The sequence below is a fragment of the Phocoena phocoena genome, chromosome 1 (genome assembly GCF_963924675.1).
Source record: "Phocoena phocoena chromosome 1, mPhoPho1.1, whole genome shotgun sequence".
Taxonomy (NCBI): Eukaryota; Metazoa; Chordata; class Mammalia; order Artiodactyla; family Phocoenidae; genus Phocoena; species Phocoena phocoena.
Genome location: NC_089219.1, coordinates 170,288,167 through 170,310,674, shown reverse-complemented (window position 1 = coordinate 170,310,674; position 22,508 = coordinate 170,288,167). Strand labels below are relative to the sequence as shown.

Below are 22,508 nucleotides of genomic sequence, written 5' to 3'. Positions count from 1 at the left end.
TCACCTTTAATTGTCAAAGCAAGCCAAGAGAATGTGCTCCGTTTTCTTTATTCTTAGGAAAATGGTACCCCTTTCTTTGTTCCCACTCAAAGTCTGCTTTGGTATTTTTTCTCAAAGTTGCCATTTGGGAAGGAGGTTTTATTTAAAAGTTCTGAGGTTAGATATTTGGAGAGTAAGATGAAGCCAGTTGAAAACGGTGTCCTTTTTGTGTTCTTAACCGAGGGAAGTTCAGGCCTGACCTCTGAGTCAGTGAAGGCCAAAGTTTGTCACTGGCTGTGATATAATCTAATTTTACCACTTTCCACTACTTGCTTCTAGTTAATAGAGAGAAAGGTGGACCTAAATATGTCTAACTACACTTATTTTGCTTTACTGCGGGAACCAGTTACCCTTTGCCGAGGATCTGTATCTAGCTTCTTTTATTCACACTTGGTGTTTGGTCCATAACAACAATGACAACAACGACAAGAATAATATTTATAATAAAAATATTGATTACTTACACCGATGTGGGGCTTCTTCTACCCCAGGTACCCTCCTGAGCACTTAGGGATATTGACTCATTTGATCCTGGCAATAATGGATAGGCATTATTATTTTTTTCCATTTCACATAGGAGGAAACCAAGGCACAGAGATAGATTAAATCACTCCCAAGATCAATAGCTAGTAAGTGGAAGAGCCAAGGTGCCCCACCTCCCATAGTTGCCACTGTCATCATTACTCACTCCCGTGGATTGAAGTTTGAGCTGATCATGAGACACAGAAGCAGCAACGTGGTGCAATGGTTGAGGGCATAACTCCAGAATGAAAACTGCTTAGGCCTGTTTGTTTGGGGAAAGGCAGTGCACGCTGAAAGTAGAGTCCACCTGGCGTAAAATATAGAAACCATTTACGTATGAGAAACCTATGCGGTACGTATACATGCGGTGCTCCTTCGGGTCTAAACTGAGGAGAGCAGTCCACATGCCAAGTTCTCTTCAGGTGACTTTCTTAAACTAACCCCTTTGATTAGCAAACAGTACAAATGTTTATAAAGTTGGAGGAATTTTAATATCTTTATTTGAATGGCACAAAGCAGCCAAATGTAGCTTGGCCCTGGGCTGCAGCCTATATGTGTCTGGATGCCAAGAAGCAACTGTGCTCCGCCTGGGATGCCGAGCATTCCAGACCTGTTACCTTGTAAGTGTAATATTTACCAGATTTTCGCTTCATCTGGAGATGAAGAGCAGAGCTGCCCTGAGTTGGGGAGTCTGCGGCTGCTGGGAAGGGAGCTCCGTGTGCAGAGGCCTCCCTGAATGACCAGGGAGCTGGGGAGATGAACAGAGGTCTGCCAGAAACAAGCCCTTTTGCTGGGAATCTAGGAAAAAATAACAGAAGCTACGACGTCGGGGTACCCATCAAACTCAACGGTGCTGAGTGCTTTTGCTTTCACAGTCCTAGTTTATCCTCACATCTCTAGGCGATAGATGCTGTCTTGTCCCCATTTTAGAGATGGGCAAAGTGCGATTTAGAGAATTAACTGGAGTGCCACATAGCTAGCTCTGTTCCAAGGCCTATCTTTACTTTCACTTTAGTAAAGCTGGTTTAGAGCAAAGGGTGATGGTGGCCAAGTGGGGCTGAATCGTTCCCTGTAGCCTCTCTTGATTCTCATTTCCTCTGACCTTCTCAGGAAGGTGTCCCACACATTTTACAGATGAGGAAACTGAGGCCTAGAAAGGTTAAGAGATGTGCCCAGGGCCAGCTTTTACGTGGCAAAGCCAAAGCAGAATCTGGGTCTGCTGAGTCCCAAACCTTAAATCTCCTCGTGTTACAGCGCCAAGATTACAAACAAAACCCCATCCTAAAACTCTGGACAAGAACAGCTCTCTGTGGTGTTCCTAAATTTTGAGAAGGGCCTGGAGGCCGAGCTCTAGACGGTCTGTACTGAACCCTGTATGTCAGTAAACAGAGCTAGTAAATGACATATCGTTAGTGTGTGTGTGTGTGTGTGTGTGTGTGTGTGTGTGTGTGTGTGTGTGTCCATGCACACACAGTGCGGCAGTCGCAGGCCGGAGCAGGTGAGAATCATTTTCAAGTCGAAGAGATCAGCGGTTGCCAGATCAGCACGTGTAATGAACCATACTTTACTTTCATCATCACTTCATCCGACGAGTAAATGGTGACAAGATCCCCAAGGTCAGGAAAGGGATGGTGAAAACTGCCTCTAGTTCTTCCTGCCCTTCCCGGATGGGGGCTGCCACCGGGACCCTCGACGCAGCTGTCATTTTGTTCTTTTTCTTTTTTTGGCGGAGCGTTCGTGTGAAAAATGAAGCCAGAGCACTGGAAGCAGCCCCCTGGCCGCACCCGAAGTGCTCAGGGCTGCCTTCCGATGAGGCTGGAGATGTAAACGGAAGAGGCAGCTCGCCCGGGGGGCACCTTGCAACAGCCCTTATTCGCTACTGCTCCCTTTGCTTTGGGGGAGGATGCTTTGGTTGAATCTCACCCCAAAAGCAGTACTTTTAGCCGAAGGTGGAAAATTATAAAAGCAAAGGTGTGAAATGAAGCTCTCTGGTGAGTGTTGTCAGTGGAAGAACAGTCGCCCCAGCATAGAGAAATTTGCTGCAAGATCCGCGTCCAGACTCGGGGCCGGGCCCCTGATTCACCGAGGCGCCGGCTCTCGCGAAACCGATGAAGGGACTCGTTTTAAGTGACTCCTTGGTTTCACTTCTACATTGAAGTAGGTAGGCAGGGTTTTTTTTCTCTGCGGAAGTTCAGAGTTTTTCTCTACTGGCTTCACAGTGCCACTGTGTCCTGTGTTGGACATTTGGTCACAGGAACTGAATCCAAAGGATGATTTTCCATCATTTCAATTTCTTTTCTTGGGGCGGGGGTATAAATACAACAGACCTTGGTTATGCTACTATTTTGTTGAGTGGGTTTTGTTCCATGAGTGGATTTGGTCTATACATTCCCTTTTCTGATACCGTTTTGGTATCACGGTTATACTGCCTGTGTAAGTGAGTTGGGGTATCTCCCCATTTCTTTCTCTGGGACAGTTTGCATAGATCAGAATGATATGTTTCCTAAAAGTCTAGTGAGATTCCTTTGTACAACTGCCTGGGACTAGTATTTCTTTGTAGGACCTTACATAATGATATTATTTTTTAAATATTTATATGCATTTTCATCCTTCTAATTTCTTTTTTTTTCCCTTTTTAGTTTTTTTTTTTTAATTGAAGTATAGTTGAATTACAACGTTGTGTTAGTTTCTGGTGTACAGCAAAGTGATTCAGTTATACATATATATTCGTTTTCGTATTCTTTTCCATTATGGTTCATTATAGGACATGGAATTTAGTTCCCTGTGCTATACAGTAGGACCTTGTTGTTTATCCATTTCATGTATAATAGTTTGCATCTACTAATCCCAAACTCCTAATCCAACCCTCTCCCACCCAAAAATACAGAACGCTTCACGAATTTGCGTGTCATCCTTGCACAGGGACCATGCTAATCTTCTCTGTATCATATTCCAATTTTAGTATATGTGCTGCCGAATCAAGCACTCCCCATTCTTAATGGATGTACTATTTACATACAGCAAAATGCACAGTCTTAAGTGTGCAACTTGATGAGTTTTGACAAAAGTATACCTTTGACATAATCTTGAAGCAGAAGAGAGTGGAGTGACTTACTTGCCTGCAGTGAAACGGCCAGTGTTTAGGGAAAGGAGTCAGGATTAGGAAAAGGAGGATGAAAGTTCCCAACATCATCTTCATATACCATCTCTAGTTTCCTCAGGAGCACAGGTCTTGAACGGGCTTTCCTTTCCAAGGTCTGGTGGTATATGGAGCTATGATGTGCTCTTTCTCTTTTGATCCCTCATCTCAGTTTTTGCAAATAAATATCTATGGGGGCAAGGAGGTTGTCAGATGACACAAGCCTACTGTAAATTGTTTTTAGAGTCTTCTTGGAAATAACTGGTTTGTTTTTTTTTTTTAACATCTTTATTGGAGTATAATTGCTTTACAATGGTGTGTTAGTTTCTGCTGTATAACAAAGTGAATCGGCTATACATATACATATATCCCCATATCTCCTCCCTCTTGCATCTCCCTCCCACCCCCCCATCCCGCCCCTCTAGGTGGTCACAAAGCACCGAGCTGGTCTCCCTGTGCTATGCGGCTGCTTCCCACTAGCTATCTATTTTACATTTGGTAGCGTGTATATGTCCATGCGACTCTCTCACTTTGTCACAGCTTACCCTTCCCCCTCCCCTAAATGGGTTTTTTAATCAAACACTACATGGTTAGGAAAAGTCTCAAGGAGAAATAAAATGCAAAAGGAAAGGCAGTTCCCAATCAGGAGGAAAGAAAACTATGTGATAGAGCCTTAAACTTGGGGATTCTGCCCTGGGATATTACAGGAGAGCTGTGGAGCTGGATTTATGATCTAAACAGAGGGTTTAATGGGAAGCCTAGCAGCACAGATGCACCCACATTTAGACAGGATATCGAACTGCTGTTTTGTGGCTGTATAATCATCCTAGGATTTGTAAGTGATCTTTTAGGAAAGTTGAAACTGCAAGGTGGGAAAGCATGTGCCTTTTTAAAAAAGTGTATCATCTATTGTAAATATGAATCTACATTAAGAATAACACAAGAACATTTTGAAATGCAGTAACAAAATTGCTCTTTTGCCCTTCAGAGGTCCCTTTTCTGTCTGATGGGAAAGCAGGTGACATGGGGGTGGGGAGGGAGTCACAGGCTTTCAGGGTCACACAGGCTCCTACTGGCTTTAGAGGAGGTAGGAATTCTTACTAAGAAGTGTCAGCCCTTGCATAAAGTGTTTATCCCTTTAACCATGATGTCTGGGAGTTTTTTACCAAAGAATTTTAACACAGCTACCTGTCAGAGGATTCGCCAGATTTGGTGATATGTCCTATGAGTCAGGTTTCAAGGTTTCAAGGAGGTAGAAGTCGCAACAAGATTAATCACAAACTTCTGAAGAACATTCCATGAAACACATTTGCAAGTAAGAAATGTTGCCTTTGGATTTCCCAACCTAAAACAGTAGAGCGTAAACACACACTGACCAAAAAGTACCACATTCTGGTGCCTCCCAAAAATTGTGAAATGAGACAAGAATGCCTTTCCTCCACCCTTTCCTTCATTTTGTCCTCACAGTTTGTCATGCACGGTGATTTTGTGGTGGGGTGACAGTTCTGTAGTGATGAGATATAGGGAAAGTTTATTTAAGGTTTATTTAAATAATATAAAGTAATTCACAGGGGTTTTTTCCCCCTCCTCCTCGAGAACATCTTGATTCATTTTCAAAAAAAGAAAAAAAAAAAAGGAATTACGTAGCATAAGTGTTTTGAATGCATTGGGTATGTGTCTTATTTTTAGTGAGAGTGTATTGTCATTTATTATTTTATAGGGTTAGAGGTTATCATCTTTTTCACGTAGATAATTTAAATTGCTATGTTTGTTGGAATAGAGTCAGGGCAACTTGACATGGAAAAGGCATTATTAGCAGGTGTGTGGTCTATTTGCCAAGCTAAGAAAAGTAAGTATGTTAAATACTCTGCTATGTGTTATAAGCAAGATTGTGTATAAATGGGTTTATCTTACCTTATGAAGTGAAGTACTGAAAGTAGTCCATCGTATTGATAAGTCACTTTCACTCTGGCGCCACCACTTACTGGCTATGTGACCTTAGATAAATTATGTAATCCTCCTAAGCCTTGGTCTCCTCGTCTGCAAAATGGAAATGAAAAGAGTGTCTACCTTGTCGAGTCTTTGTGAGGCTTAAATGAGATAATGCAGGTAGGACTCTGAGCTGCTGCTGTTATTATTGGCATATTACATATTGAGAGACAGACTTTCCAGGCAGTGGATTTACCATGCATTTGCTTCACCTCACCTCATTCTTCCTTAAGCTCGGGGCCGTGGACAGTCCTTCACATGCCTAGGGTTTGGCCACAAAGGGACGGAAGGCAAAACTCAAATCTGTTGGTTAAAACTCAGCTTGGAGGATGACCTGGAGGGGGTTCAGGGAAACAGATGAGGGTTGGCTACAGGTGCTTCGGAGGCTGCCCGTGTGCGTGTCGAGGTCCCGGGCAGGTATGGCTCATAGGACTGATGACACCGTGATCTCACAGCCCCCCGAGAGTGGCTCAAATTCTGTGCACTGTAACCTGAACGGACCCTTCCTGAGTCTGAGGCGATGTGATGAGTGGGAAGAGCACCTGTTGGGAGTCAGGATTTGGGTTTGATAATCCACTCACCAGTGTTTTCTGATCACTAACTCCGAGCCGCAGTGTTCTTATCTGCAAAGTCGGAGATCAACCACAAAAGTTGTTTCCGGGGGATTAGATGAGCTTGTGTCAGCAAATGCTTGTTGTCTTTGAGTGACCTCTGGGGAAGTGTGGCGAGTACATTCTTCTTCAGTGACAGTGTCAGAATGGCTGTCATCAAAAAGACAGCAAATAACAAGTGTAGACGAGGGTGTGGAGAAGAGGGAACCCTTGTGCATTGTTGCTGGGAATGTAAATTGGTGCAGTCAGTATAGAAAACAGCATGGAGATTCCTCAAAAAATTAAAAATAAAGCTACTATATAATCCAGCAACTTCACTTCTGGGTATTTAGCTGAAGAAAACAAAAGCATTCGTTTGAAAAAATGTATGCACCCCTGTGTTTATTGCAGCATTATTTACAATAGCCAAGATAAGGAGGCAACCTAGTTGTTTATTGACAGACGAACAGAGAAAGATGATGTGGTATATATACAATGGAATGTTACTCAGCCACCAAAAGAATGAAATCTTGCCATTTGTGACAACATGGATGGACCTAGAGCTATTATGCTAAGTGAAATAAGTCAGACAAAGACAAATACCATATGATTTCACTAAAAAACAAAACAAATGAGCAAATAACAGAACAAAAACTGACTCATAGATTCAGAGTACACGCAGGTGGTTGCCAGAGGGGAGAAGGGTGGGGAGATGAGTGAAATAGGTGAGGAGGACCCAGAGGTACAGACTACCAGTTATAAAATAAATAAGTCGGGCTTCCCTGGTGGTGCAGTGGTTGAGAGCCCACCTGCCGATGCAGGGGACGCGGGTTCGTGCCCCGGTCCGGGAAGATCCCACATGCCGCGGAGCGGCTGGGCCCGTGAGCCACGGCCGCTGAGCCTGCGCATCCGGAGCCTGTGCTCCGCAACGGGAGAGGCCACAACAGTGAGAGGCCCGCGTACCGCAAAAAAATAAAAAAATAAGTCATGAGATATAATTTACAGCTAAGGAATATTGTCAATTATATTATAACTTTGTGTGGTGACAGGTGGTAATGAGACTTATCATGGTGATTATTTTGCAATGTATAAAAATGTTGAATCACTATGTTGTACACCTGCAACTAATATAAAATTGTAGGTCAATTATACTTCAATTTAAAAAGGTATTTAAAAAGAATAAATGTAAATACAGTCATGCCACCTTGCACGTATGAATCACTTTGCATTTAACAAAGCCCGTTCACATACATCATCATATTTGAGCCTGACCAGAGCCCTGTAAAGTGGTCACCAGCTTCCAAGGCACAGAGAGGTTCAAGACAATACAGCTTCGGAGGTAAATGGGAATTCTTACCAAGAAGTGATAGTCCTGTGTGTAAACCCTTCATCCCTTTAACCATGAGATTTGGGAGGTTTTTACCGAAGGGCTCTAGGACAACCACATGTCAGGACGAAGACCAGTCTCCTCACTTAGCTGCAACAGACAATATATTGGATCAAGAGCTAGAAAATCACACACAAAACGTATGCGTGACTTACAAGGAGCCAAGGAGAAGAAGCAGAAACATAGACCTCATATCTCGCCTTCAGAACCTAAATGAGGCTTTTCAGAAGCTCAGCCTCTGAACCCTCAGTGCTATCTGGTGCCTTCCCCATCTTTCCTCTTTGAGGAAAGTTGAAGATTCAAAGGGCTAGAACCAGACTTGTCTAATAAGCCTCAGCACAGTATCACATGTTGTCCGGGTGTTCACATTTCAAAGGTCATCTGGTTCTGTTATCTCTCCTTGAATCTTGTCCTGAGATTCTGGCTGTTGCCGGGAAAGTTCCTGACTCCTTTTCTGTATGGTTCTGACACTTAGAAGGCTCATCATTTACTGAGCTTTGGCTGTTCTTCTGGAACTTTCCACCCGCTGGTCCTTGAAGAACTTCAGAAGGAGCCTTTATTGGGAAGAGAGGGGCCATGGAGCAGTAGAAAGATTGTGGACTTGGGGTCAGATAGACTTGATTTGCGATTTCCAGCCACTTCTCTGTTCTATCTGCACACACGAGTGACTTACCTGCTCTAACCTCAGTCTGTTTATGTGTACAACAAGTGGTGGGCGGTGGGAATTATCTAGCTCATAGCAGACACTGTCAGTAAGACAGCAATTGTACAAGAGCATATACGTGAGATGCCATTAAGGTTAACAATGAGATTATATCCAAGAAAGCGTGTTGTAAATTGCCTGTAAATGTGGGTACTTTTAACAGTAAAATCACTTGAAGTGTCCTTTTACACTTGGTTTTATGTGAGTGAGCCAATGGGTCTACAAATCTAGTGACCCCAGAGTGGTTTTCTAAGACGTGTCCTGTTGAATTGGGCTCACGTGTGCCCATAGGTTCCTGATATTAATAGTTATAAACTGAGGAGCAGAGGCACAGTCAAGGACTGTGCTGGTTTGTTTGACTCTGTAAAGGCAGAGAAAGCGTCCTCCATCCACAGAGTTTCAGATACTGCTGCAGTTTTGACGTATGTGACGTTTTTTTTGTTCCTGGTTGGGAACGTCTTCCTGGCATACGACTCTGAGAGTAGGTGCAGGCTTTTTTTTTAGGGGGGTGGGGGGTAGGAGGGCAGGAATGTGTTGCAATTTTATTTTATTTTTTAAAATTTAATTTAATTTTTAGTTTATATTGGAGTAGAGCTGATTTACCATGTTGTGCTAGCAACATGTGCTAGTAAAACGATTCAGTTATATTATATATACATATATCCATTCTTTTTCGGATTCTTTTCCCGTATAGGTTATTACAGACTATTGAGTAGAGTTCCCTGTGCTCTACAGTAGGTCCTTGTTGATTATCTATTTTATATATAGTTAGTGTGTATATGTTAATCCCAAACTCCTAATTTATCCCTCTCTGACCACCTTTCCCCTTTGATAACCTTAAGTTTGTGTTCGAAGTCTGTGAGTCTGTTTCTGTTTTGTAAATAAGTTCATTTGTATCATTTGTTTTTAGATTCCACATATAAGGGATATCATATGATGTTCGTCTTTGTCTGTTTTCCTTCACTTAGTATGATAATCTCTAGGTCTGTTCATGTTGCTGCAAATAGCATTCTCTTAAAGGCAGAGAAAAGTCCTGCCATCCACAGGGTTTCAGGTACCCCTGCTGTTCGGACATATGTGACCTTTCCTTTGTTCCTGGTTAGGAGAGTCTTCCTGGCATGGGGCTCTGAGAGTAGGGTGCAGCCTTTCGTCTTTTACTCTCAGTGGTCCGTTAATAGTATAAGCTTACATTTCTTGAGCACTCGCTGTGTTCATAGTCATTGCCTTAGTTAACCCTTATAGCGATTCTTAGAGGCAAGAGTTTGTATTATCACACATTAAAGGTAAATGAATCTGAGTCCTTGCTCTCATGCTGTCATCTGTCAGGTAAACATCTAAAGAGAGAGCTATGATACAATAGGCTAAATGTTGTCCGGCCCAAAGAAGGGAGAGATTGCTTCTGCTGTGGAAGAGCTGGAAATTCTTCTGATAAGAGGGGAAACTGGGCTGGACCTTCAAGAATGAGTAGAATTTGCCAAATGTAAAGAAGCGGTTTCTAGGTGAAGGATTCACGTGGCATGGGCGTGGTGGTATGTCAGCACTTAGCATGTTTGGAGATTGGAAGTCGTATGGTGCATTTAGGGCTTTGGGCAGAGTCCAGTGTGGGGGGAGGGGACATGGCAGCAGAGATGGTCACGTGCCCGTGAAGCTAGAAATGTAAGTTGGGGTCAAAGGGGCCAAAGCAAGATATGTCTTGGAGTTGTCTCTTTATTTGAAAATTATCAGGACTTTTCACAGCTAAGTTAGAGTTTACGAGAGAGAAAAGGATGCCTGAGAATAAAAGTGGGCTTGCTTTGTACCACGGTGTCTGTGTTGCTGGAAAGGGCAGGCCAAGCTTTTTAATCTTGAATCCCCGTAACCTCAGGAGTAGCCGGTGACTCTCCCAGCCTAGTCACTGGAGTCTAGTCCAAGCCCAACACCCTTTTAGACACGAGGAAACTGAGTCCTGGAGAAGTTGCTGATGCCCCATAGTGAGATGTACCAAGAGATCGTACCGCCCTGCCGTCTTCAGGCTCACATCTGACAAGCCCCTCCCATATTGTGCATTTTATTTTATTTTTTATTTTTTGCCTTTTAATCTTCTAATTTGTTTTGGTTATAGTTGCTTTACAATGTTGTATTAGTTTGTGCTGTATAGCAAAGTGAATCAGTTATACAGATACATATACCTGCTCCTTTTGCAAATCAAAACTGCAGTGAGGTATCACCTCACGCTGGTCAGAATGGCCATGATGAAAAAATCTACAAACAATAAATGCTGGAGAGTGTGTGGAGAAAAGGGAACCCTCCTACACTGTTGGTGGGAATGTAAGTTGGTGAAGCCACTATGGAGAGCAGTATGGAAGTTCCTTAAAAAACTAAAAATAGAGCTACCATATGACCCAGCAATCCCACTCCTGGGCCTATATCTGGAGAAAACCATAATTCAAAAGGATGCATGCACCCCGATGTTCATTGCAGCACTATTTACAGTAGCCAGGACACGGAAGCAACCTAAATGTCCATCAACAGAGGAATGGATAACGAAGATGTGGTACATGTATACAATGGAATATTACTCAGCCATAAAAAGGAATGAAATAATGCTATTGGCAGAGACGTGGATGGACCTAAAGCTTGTCATACAGAGTGAAGTAAGTCAGAAAGAGAAAGACAAACATCGTATATTATCACTTCTATGTGGAATCTAGAAAAGTGGTACAGATGAACTTATTTACAGAGCAGAAATAGATCCATATTGTACATTTTAAATCCCTCCACAGTCCAAATGGCCACCACCCACCTGCACTTTTTGCTTCCCTTCGTTCACACTAGACTTACGAGAAAAGCTGGTTTGATTGCAGGCTGGGGAAATAGGACTGACTCTGTGTTGTCTCTATATATATTAGACTCGTAAAATGCTTTTAGGATTCTTGGATCCTCCTCTGGGATATTTTATGTTGCTGAACATGCTGTGAAGTTCATGTGTCTGTATGCGCACCACCAACCCCCGTCATTCTCCCCATCAGTGTTACCCTTTGTGGAAACAAAGCAGCCTGGGAGGCCCACCAAGAGCAAGACCACGTTTCTGTCCTCTGCAAGGTTAGAAGCTGTAGTCAGAAGATCCCAGGCGCCCACAGAGCCGTGAACATGAGCTTAGACGTGTGTATGGTTATAGTAGAGCTATGGAGAATGCGTATTTGCCTCTGAGGGCCCCTCAGCTCCCTTCTTACAATGAACAAGGAGTAATTAATGTATAATCAGTTGGTTTCAAAATAAAAAAGGAAGCAGAGGGATCAGCTGGCGTATGTAAAAGTCCATCTGTGTTTGGGCTGCGCTGATTGCCTGTTCAAGGCAGAATGACTTCTGTGAAGCCATCTTGAGGGAGGAGAGGTCACAGCTGATCCCCTACATCCAGAAGGAAATTTTTTTTTTTCTTTGCGGTACGCGAGCCTCTCACTGCTGTGGCCTCTCCCGTTGCGGAGCACAGGCTCCGGACGCGCAGGCTCAGCGGCCATGGCTCACGGGCCCAGCTGCTCCGCGGCGTGTGGGATCTTCCCGGACCGGGACACGAACCCGTGTCCCCTGCATCGGCAGGTGGACTCTCAATCACCGCGCCACCAGGGAAGCCCCAGAGGGAAAATTTTAAAAGTACAGTAAACTTCTGGGCAATTGTGGACTCGCTTTATACACCAAAAAGTGATTTTGTCATTGAGGCTGATGGTCAAAAAACATCTGAGTCTTTCTTCTTCTTTTTTTTTTTTTTAATTGCTTTTGTAATTTTTATTTTTGGCTGAGCCACGCGGCTTGTGGGATCTTAGTTCCCCGACCAGGGATCGAACCCCTGCCCCCCTGCAGTGGAAACATGGAATCCTAACCACTTGACTGCCAGGGGAGTCCCTCTGAGTCTTTCTTATACCCACTGCTGTGGCTGCCTGTGGTCCAGTCTCCCCCTTACCCACCGTGGAAGAAAGAGATGGCCTGAAGACAGCTTAATCTCCCGCTGAAACATGGGGCAATCTGCTCCCTCCTTCTCTCTTAAATCTCTCTTGGCGTCATTCCCAAAGTACCAGTTCCAGGGAAGGTCACTGAATGTCGTGATTGCCAAGGTAGCTGCCTGAGCATAAATCACTTCTCCATCTCGGTCCCTTCTAGGCGCCGTCCCTCTCAGGCTGCTGGGCATTTAGAGGAAGAGGCTTCTGCCCTTGGCACTAGAATAGCTATTCACAATAACAGTGAAAACCGCTCTCACCAGAGCATCAGAGCCAGTGGAAAAGACAGAGTGTTTATTTTAGCGTTGCTGTATCTCTTCAAGTCGGAATCCCACGAAGGTCTCAGAATTGGTCTTCCCAGCCTTCACATGCGAGTGCACAGTCTAAGAGATCGTGCTGCCTGCTCTGTCAGCTGCTTTATATCTTACGGGAAGGGTAGGTCCCGAGCCTGGTGTCAGAGGTTAGCGCTAAGAAGTCCCCAGACTCACTTAAATAAAACCATTTGGCTTCTGAACTACGGTTTCCTCCACAGTAGAATGGAGATAACACCACCTCGGTGTTACCAGGCTCAGATGAAGTAATGTATGTGAAAGTACATTGTGAGGCATTAAGATCCTAGGAAGATGTCAGGGCTTGTGACTTACACTGGTTCTCATCATAAGATTCAGCTGTTTGAGAAAAGAATTCATCTTCTTTTCCTTTGTGATAGTTATTGAGCACTTACTATGTACTAGGAGGCCTTGGGGAGAGAGAAGATGAATGATTCGGTCCCTGTACTTGTGAGACTTACAAAGGCTTCTCTCTCCAATATAGAGCCAGTGTTCCCAGGGTCGCTCCTACAAGTGTCGGTCCAATGGGTGGCCTGGTCAGGAGGGTCTAAAAAGGAGCTCTCTGATGGGTGAAATAGATGTGCACAGATCTCTCCCTGGCCCTCAGGGATCTCCAGTCCAGTGCTATAGCCAGGCAGCCACAGGACTTGCTCCCTGCTAAGGAGAATTCTTGGGGTGTCTAAGAGCCCTTGAAGGAATTGAGAGGAGTTACCGAGTTTCCCTTGTCAAACCTCCTCTGGCAGCAACTGTCCTCAGGACCGTGTCTCATGGGTGCTCTGTTGTACAGTGTTCTTCATTGGTAACCTTCCTTCCCTTGCACACACAAAAGCTCAATTAATTTATTCAGATGAGATTATGGAACTGACTATTTTCCCACTTTTCTGACATGGGGAAATCTTTCTGATTGTTGTCTAGGCTTTAAAAACAGTCTAATGAAACCAATGTAATGTGACAAGAAACGGAATATGGTGTGTCAAGGACATAACAGACGCACCCCAGCCTGGTGAATGTTATTCCCTTGATTTTGGGGCAAACCTGCAGTATTCCCCGAGTACATGCAGGTAAACACCACACTGGTGTTGTAGAGAGGTTCCATCTCTCTACCTTAGTTTGCTGCTTTTTAAATTCTGGTTATGCATGTGTGTATATATCACTATGGTGCCCTGGGAGTTCTATTTGCTTTCACCCTAACATATTTAAGAAGTACTGGCTTATTCAAAGAGCTCTTCTTTAAAGGGGACTTTGTAAATGCTTTTTAAGAAGCGTAGGAGAGCCATTGGCTTGTAACTAAATAAAGGCATTTGTCCTGTGCCATCTACACAACCGCCAGTGAGAAAAGAGAGTGGAGAAAGCTTCAGAAAGCACCTGAATTTTGACCCCTGCCACTAAGGCTTCTGAAGCCTTCAAAAGATAATAGAGAGAGAGCTGTAAGACAGAGCTGAAGCTTCCCCAAAGAGGAGAAACTCTTTTTTTTTTTTTTTTTTTTTTTTTGCCTTAAGAATTTTCCTTCCATTTTCAAAAATGACAGTGCCTCTTCCTTTGCTGGGGTGTCAAGTAACTTGGGACCAGTTGGACTCACTCTTTGGATGTCCTGGCTGCTATGATTTAGTCAGTTTTCTCTCCCAGTGGCCCTAAGAGCAGAGGAAAATTTTGTACACGTTATGCACCAAAGTCATGAGATTGAAACTAAAGGGTAGGGCTTGCTCTCAGAAAATAAGATACACTCAAACATTTCAAAGTACTTAGCTGTGGTCTAGTTTTGCCGTGGAGATTCTTACTTTAAAGACTGTTTTTTCTCCTCTCACAAGTGGTGTCCCGACCTTGAACAGAAAGCTGCTTGGCACCCAAATGAACATGAATTCTTAAAACAAGCATAACACCTGTGGCTCCATTCCAGAACTCGGTCATGCCACAGTTCATCTGGATTCCTATAATTCCTGTATGTTCCCATATCTTAATTGCCCATAGCTGTGTTGCCAGTACAAACAGGATGGAGGAAGAGTCCACACCCTTAATGAATACATCTACTAACCCTAAGAAAGCACCATCTTTTGAAACTCTAGTATTCTTTTTAAGGTACTGAATGACCATCTACTGAAATGCTAATAAAGATATCTGATAACTAAAAATTCCTTTCAAGCAATTCTTACTCCCTACCATCTTTCTAGCTGGGGTTCAGGACTGGCATTCAGCATAAAGAACATTACTGATTTTCAGACTCTGCCCTCTGCAATGTTATTTAAGAAATGAACACTCAGGCTCACCAAATCAGACATCAGATCCATCTCAGCGTATTTGAAAAGAGGAGTCAAATGAAATAAGTACATATTGGATCGGGGTATATTGTAAAATTTGCACACAAAAAAGCCTCAGGGTGTAAAACATAAGATAATGACATCTGTAAAACAGGCTGTGTGGAAAAGACCCGAGACTTCTCATTTATTATGCATTCAAAACACATAGAAAATATGATTCGAGTACAAAGGTTAAAAAGAGAGAGAGAATGTGTGTGGGGGGGCAGTTGGGAGGGAGAGAGAGAATGAGAATGAATGAGAAGCATTCACGGTTGGGATGTATTAATAAAAGTATAAGTTCCACAATTAGGAAGGTGATAGTTCTACTGTTTTCTGCCTTGAGAATTATGTTCAGATTTAAGGGTCTGACTTTAAAATTGGAGCAAAGAGGAGACCATCCACCAAGGTAAAAGGCTCTCACGAAAAACAAGAAAAGGAAATAGGAAAGTTTGCTTAGAAAAGAAAAGAGGTGGGGGCAGGGAGACATGAGATTTGGCTTCACAATTTCTGAGTAGGGTCAGGTGGAAAGGGGGTAAATCATCTTATGTGGCAGGACCAGACCCAGTGGGCAGACCTTGTAGGTAAGCAGATCTCAGCCCAAGATAGGGAAGAACTCTGTACAGTCGGAGCTGTCAGAGACTGCAGTAGGTCATCTGCCTAAGTTTGAGTTCTCCGTCACTGAAGGAGTTCTGGGAGAGACTGTCTTGTCTTGTCTTGTAGAGAAAACTGCAGTAAGAGGAATTCGATACCAGTAACATTGAGAGAGCACACAATAGGCGCCAGGCAAACCCTTTATGTGTTCTCATTTCTAAGTGCAATGAAGAGTTTCCGAGAGAATGAACGTTAGCTGTATTTGCTTTCCTTTTCAAACTAGATGATCCAGACCATCTCTTCCGCTTCACCTTTACTCACTCCCAAGTCATGAATTTAATACATTAGCAATAGTAGCCTGTCCCACTTGGTGAAGTTGGTAAATAGCTTTGCAATCCTAGCAGGGTGTGCCCTGTTGCTTATTCGCTGAGCTCCAGGGCAGAGCAGGAAAGCAGCACAGTGCCTCAAAGTAATTAGGCGATTGCCTGACAAAGAAGTTAGGCCACAAGCAAGAAGCTTACAGACAGCACAGAGACGAGCTCCCGGTACAAGACACGCAATAACCATTATGTGCATCACTGCTATAATTTTAGAGAGCTTAGAGAAAGATTTTCAGGCTAATAAGGAGCCGCTACACCCATTAAGGCATGTCAGTCCACACCAATCGTCATGGAGCTGCAGGGAACATGCAGTAGTTTCTGGAAAGGGGAATGTTGAAATTTGTCTGTTCTGGGCTGAGAAGGCTCTCTGCAGCAGTGAGCGAGAATGTCCGAGAGGGTACATTTCCATCTTTATTTTGGCAACGTTTGGTGTAAGTCTGGCAAGATTTTACTAGTTTCTCAATCTGTAGAAAGAGATTAAAAATAAAGGGTGCTTCTCATCCATTAAGAGATTAAGGGCGAGATCCTACATTTCCAAGTTTAACTTGTTAGTGGAATCGATGCATATTGCCTTCTTTCTGTTGACCTTGTTGGGAGCCATTGCTGGTTTCTAGAATAGCTGTGTGGATAAATATGTCATGAGGTCATTGGCCTCTTTAAAGACCATTAGTGGACCAAAATCATGGCGATTTTGCCCCTTCCCCCTTTTTTTAACATGTAAAAAAAAATTATTTATTTTATTTATTTATTTTTGGCTGTGTTGGGTCTTCGATGCTGCGTGCGGGCTTTCTCTAGTTGTGGCGAGCAGGGGCTACTCTTCCTCGTGGTGCGCGGGCTTCTCATTGTGGTGGCTTCTCTTGTTGTGGAGCACAGGCTCTAGGTGCGCAGGCTTCAGTAGTTGTGGCTCATGGGCTCAGTAGTTGTGGCTCGAAGGCTCAGTAGTTGTGGCTCGTGGGCTCTAGAGTGAAGGCTCAGCAGTTGTGGTGCACAGGCTTAGTTGCTCCGTGGCATGTGGGATCTTCCCGGACCAGGGCTTGAACCCATGTCCCCTGCATTGACAGGCGGATCCTTAACCACTGCACCACCAGGGAAGCGCCCCTCCCTGCTTTTTTTTAGAGAAAAAGAAGCACAGATTGAAGAGAAGTAAGAAAAGAGAGAAAGAAAATGGAGAAAAGGAAGGAGAGAAAATAAGGAGAGAGAGAGGAAAAAAAAAAAAAAGAGAGTTGTATGTGCTTTAAAGAATGAGATGATAGCAGAGAAGAGTGGCTTCAATCACCTACTCCAACCAAGAGGACAGCCTTCCACTGTGACGTCATTCCAAAGGAATATGTCCCATTCGTGGTCCACCTGCCCGCAAAAGTGAGTCCACGTGCCCTCTCCATACACAGTCCTGAGCACAATGAGAAACAGAAGAATCAAAAGAAAATAGGTGTCTCCACGTAAGTGGGGTTTTTATGAAGGTGATGGAAACTTTGGAGTAGACACTAGAAACACCATGTCTGTCATAGCTCAAGAAAACCAACCACTGTGGGCCAGCATCACTGATTTTACATTTTTGTTTTTTGGTTTTGTGTAAGAAGGGGCCAAAACGGTCCTGCTGACAGTGTGCACAGACTCAAACGGCAGTTCGATGAAGGCCAAGTCACATAAGCTGATGCTGACACCGTGACTCCCAACTGCCAGCAGCACGTTAGGTCTGTCCCCTGCTCGGAGACATCCACTTTCCGTCACAGATGCTCCGGTGCTGGGTTACATTTAACAGGAGGGATGGCCAGGGAGAACATCAGAGACCACTGGTGATGCACTGTTTATTCCTCAGTCACTTTGTGTTAAATTGCTGTGACTTGAATGTCAGCAGTGTTTGGGATGTGGTAGTGAAATCAAATCTATCTCCCGTGTGCCAAGACAAATTTGAGAAAACCCCCAAACACAATTGTCTTGGTTTCTCGCTGGCTGTGTCCGCACACATACAAATAGCAGCTCGTTTCTTGCCCTCCAATCGTGTGGCGGGGTTGCTTTCTTGCTGCTCTCTGAGGAATGTCTAATGAACCCCAAGCTACTTCCCTCAAAGCCGGGGATGTCAGGAATGAGGGGCCACTACACCCGTTAAGCACTGTCAAAAGTCCACGCCAATTACTACAGAGCTGTAGGGAAAGTGCGGTCATTTCTGGAAAGGGGAATGAAGAGTTTGTTCTGTTTGTTTGAGGAGCTTGGGGATGAGAGCCAGTGGATGCTACTGAGGATAGAGGCACCAGGCACATCTTGTATGGGCGTCCAAATGATCCTGGGCAGTCCTAGTATTAGCAAAGTGCCTCTTGCGGGGAACTTCCACATGAACAAGCCCCAGATCTCCAAACCAGAGCCATTCTTTTAAGGAGTATCAGTGAAAATACTGGGCCTTGCATTAAAGTTTCTGGAGCTTTACTGCAAGGTCTAACAGATCTCTAGTTATGCAGGAGCTACTTCTTTGTGCCCGTTTTTGCAACAGTGCTCCAGTGAGGGTGTTGGTCTTTCTGCCTCGGGTGGGATTCATGTCCTCGACTCAGGGAACTCTTTTGCACGGAGGGCAGGATATTGTGGTGAAAAGCCAGGGCTTTTGATGACAGGCCAGCTTCACCTTGCCCTTAGCCAGGACTTATTTCACTCTCCTTGCTCTTGATTTCTGAATCTGTGAAATGGGGATTAAAAACACCTTCTTAGCAGACATGAAGCATATAAAACTATTAGAAAATGGGAGGCAATTGTGAAGTAAATTCTGAGGCTGCAGTGAGACCAGGCCATTCTTTTTTAGGGAGGGGATGGTGGGATAGACATATTTAATTCGTCCCTAACCAGTTCATAACACTGAAGCGAAGGGAAGTCTGGCCAAGTTCATTATGGTTAGACATTGTCTAGGGCAGATGTTATCAAATCTGGATGTAAAACAGAATCACCTGGATTCACACGGTAGGTCTGGGATAGAGGCAGGTAATAAGCATATTCATAAGCCCCCCATGTGACTCTAAAGCAGGTGGTGAGGGACAGTCATCTAATGTAAAATTTAGGGGAGAAAAAATACTTTTTGGAGGCTCCATCCGTGGAGAATATCAAAATGAGAACGATGAAATGGCAGAGCTGCAAGTGAGCTGGGTGGCCATCTAGCTCAACCTGCTACCAGATTCAGGATAGACGATCGAAGCCTTGCCTCCCTAAAGGCTGAGCTCTGGATATCCTTGGGGTATTTCTTTCAGGCTCCAAATCTACACTTTCTGTCAGAGCTCCTCACATATTGGTGATGTTGTAAGACCTTTCTTTGGTTTTTGTTCAGAGTCATTTATAAACTGTCCCAGGACACTTAGCTACTTCTGTCCCTTCTCTTCTAATTAAGTTAGGTGGTAAGAGAGTGTTCTCTCTCGGTGGGACATTCAAGGAAGGCCCAAGAACCAGTTAGCATCTCTGTTGCAGGATGGAAAGGGGGATAGGAAGGGACGTTTTTGAGGGGAAATTTGTGCGAGACCCAGTGCTTGAATGTTCTATCTGCTCGCTTGTGTGAACTGACAGCCTGAGTCAATACATATGAGATAGGAAATTATTTACTTCCTTATATAGAGGAAGAAACAGGTTCAGAAGAGCCCACTGATGTCCCTGTTGCCCCATAGCTACGACTTTTTGATTTGGGGTTAAAATTCAAATGGCCTTAAAGGTCCCACTGCATTCGGATCCTATAACTGTATGTGACTGTGGAAGGACTAGCTACTTTCTCCCACTGGGCTGCCTCTGAATATGCTGCCAGCCTCAGCTCAAACAGCCGCCCCCATGCCCTGCCCGGAGATGTTCAGGTGTGGGTGTCTGATGCTGGCTGTCCTGGGCGCGAGGGGCAGGGAGCTGAGTGCCAATCCCGGGGAGGCCTGGAGGTGACAGGAGGGTGGCCCAGCACATGAGTGAGGCCTCATGCCCCTGCACGTGCTCCGTTGTCCCATCAGACTTCACGTACGAAGCGTAAATTCAAAGGTGAAATGATTAAGCGTCTCAAGATGGTGACCACAGAGCATCAGACTCCAGTGTGAGGCTTTTCTGAGCTTGGGACCCGGTACCACCACCCTGGTCACATGCCCATGAAGCCATCCCTGGGCCATGGGGAACCAAAGAACTCTAAGTGAAGATTCCTGACCTCAGGGTGCTAACACAAGGAGAAGATGATTTACAAGTGGGCTAATCAATAATTTGGAAGAGGGCTTCCCTGGTGGCGCAGTGGTTGAGAGTCCGTCCGCCTGCCGATGCAGGGGACGCAGGTTCGTGCCCCGGTCCGGGAAGATCCCACATGCCGCGGAGCGGCTGGGCCCGTGAGCCATGGCCGCTGAGCCTGCGCGTTCGGAGCCTGTGCTCCGCAACGGGAGAGGCCACAGCAGTGAGAGGCCCGCGCACCGCAAAAAAAAAAAAAAAACTAGGATAGCGTGGGCAAGTTAGCAAAGGTCAAGCACAAGTCCCCGACTACCTGGCAATGGGGTAGGAACTGGATCGGAATTCCAGAGGCCTTTAGAGACATGTCCCATTCCAAAGGGGGAAATGAGTTCTTGGAGAAGGTGGAGAAAAAAGCTACATCCCTCCAAGGCTGGATGGGTGGATTAGGGCTGCCCAAGCCATTAACTACCTACCCAGCCACTCCGAGCCCAGGAAACGAGCTTCAGCATCCAGGCTGGGGGTAGAGGGGCCACGTTGAGCTCTTTGCACCAGGCGTCCAAAAGCCTTTATGAGGTAAGGGCAGGGTCACAGGCTAGGCCCTAGCACTTTGCTGTGATTTTTAGTTTTCCCCCCAAATGTAAGGATATTTGGCAAGTTGCTCAAGTTCCTCAGCCAGGCATGGGACTGGTGACCCATAGCAGAGGGCAACCAGGGACAGCCGGGGCTGACCCTTAGCAGTGGTAGTCAGTTCTTTAGTTACCAGTCTTTATCCAGTGAGCTCCCATTCTCGGGTGCTGAGGCAGGGGTGTGAGAAAAGCTGCCGTGTCCTGCTGGCCCGGTCCCTTCACTGTGGTCACAAGACCAAAGCCGACGTGCTGCTGGAGAACGCTCAGCTGCCATTTCACCTCCTATGTTAACTGCTTCGACTTATAAAGCAAGAACCAAAACTGTGGCTTTGTATTATCAGGCAGTTGAAGCAGCCAGAATGGTTATAATGGCCAGAGGGGAGGAGGGCTGTTTGCCAGGGTATAGGGAGCAGAGCAGAACAACGTACTTAACTATCAAGCAATTCCTGTAAATATTTGCAAACACCCCTTCAAAGCTCGAAAGCCTAGGACAGGATCATTGGATGATTTGCTTAGAAGAAGGAGAAACAAAATTGACCTCCTGGTCCAAAGCGGCCATAAAAAGAAAGTGTGTTTATGGGCAGAGGACCAGAAAGGGAAAAAAATTGTTCAAAGTTTAATAAACACAAAAGAGAATAAAAATAAATCTCAAGAGCACTTATTTACAAACTTGATGGAGGGATAAGGTTGGGGTTGGCGGGTGTGAATGATGGGTGTCTGTGGAAGTAACACAGGCCTGAAGGGGGTTCCAGTAAGAGGGAGAAAACCAATGAGATGTTTACTCTTGCTAATGACAGGAAATGCACTGAAGCAGCTTTGCGCTTTCAGGATGCTCTTTCAAAGCATGTTTGAAGCTCCTGCTGTCTAATGGGGAGGCCATGCGAACTTGAATGCAGCCACTAGGCCTGTGGAAGGTTCTGGCCAAACTGGAGAGTGTGTGAAGCCAGGAGGCCTGGCCCCAGCCCTCCCCAGGCCTCTCTACCTGGGCCCCCAGACTGTTTTCAGCTGAGCTGATCAGGATGGGACAAGCCTGTCCAATCACCTGGGCTGGGCACGTTCCAGCGGAGGGAAAGGTCAATTTGTCCTTGCAGTTACCTTTGCAAATTGCTAAGCTAGGGGGCTCCCCAAACCTTTCTGGCCGGGTGAATGTTTTTGTCCGCCTGAAACTGTCCACCGAGTATTTCACCGTAGTGATGCAGAGGGCCATCCCCGTGTCCGCATGAATACCTTCTTTTCTCTGAAACGTGGGTGCTTTAGATATGGGGGGTTTTGTTTGCGTGCTTGTTTGTTTTTGTTTCTGAGGCTTCTGAGCTACAAAGCTTCAGTTCACACAGTCCTTTGTGAAGCTGTCATCGAGCAGGGCATGGTTTGAAATTCACCACTTCCCCATGAGCTGCTTTCCAGCAGCCACAGGACATGGGAAAGGGATGGGGAAAAGCCTCTATGAGGGAAAAAAGTTCAGAGCTCTTAAGATGAGGAAATGTTGGTGTGTTCCTAGCATTTTTTTTTTTTCAGTGTAATTGTCAGGGCATGGATTTCCCAGGAAATCACAAAAGGTATTTATTTCTATTTTAACATCAGCAGGATGGTTCACTTGTTTAATAAGAAGCTAATCTTGCCAATAGCCAGATGCCTGAGTCTTTCAAGACTCCTGTTGATGACCAACTTCGTAAACAGTGGCTATTTGGTGAACTCTACATGTGCAGAGCCCTGTCCTAGGTAGACGGGGAAAAAGAAAGACCTGGAAAATATGGTTAGTCCTCAAGATTTCATAGGGAAACAAAATA

General features: G+C 44.9%; 1 protein-coding gene and 1 non-coding gene across 3 annotated transcripts in view; one reads left to right on the top strand and one right to left on the bottom strand.

Annotated features, from left to right (window-relative positions):
- Positions 1-22,508, top strand: part of TGFB2 (transforming growth factor beta 2) — an 81,598-nt gene that overhangs the window by 28,230 nt on the left and 30,860 nt on the right. The gene's annotated exons all lie outside the window — the stretch shown is intronic.
- LOC136140413 (U6 spliceosomal RNA) lies at positions 3,439-3,547 on the bottom strand. Its single transcript, XR_010657608.1, has one exon. It is a non-coding gene; the product is annotated as a U6 spliceosomal RNA (small nuclear RNA).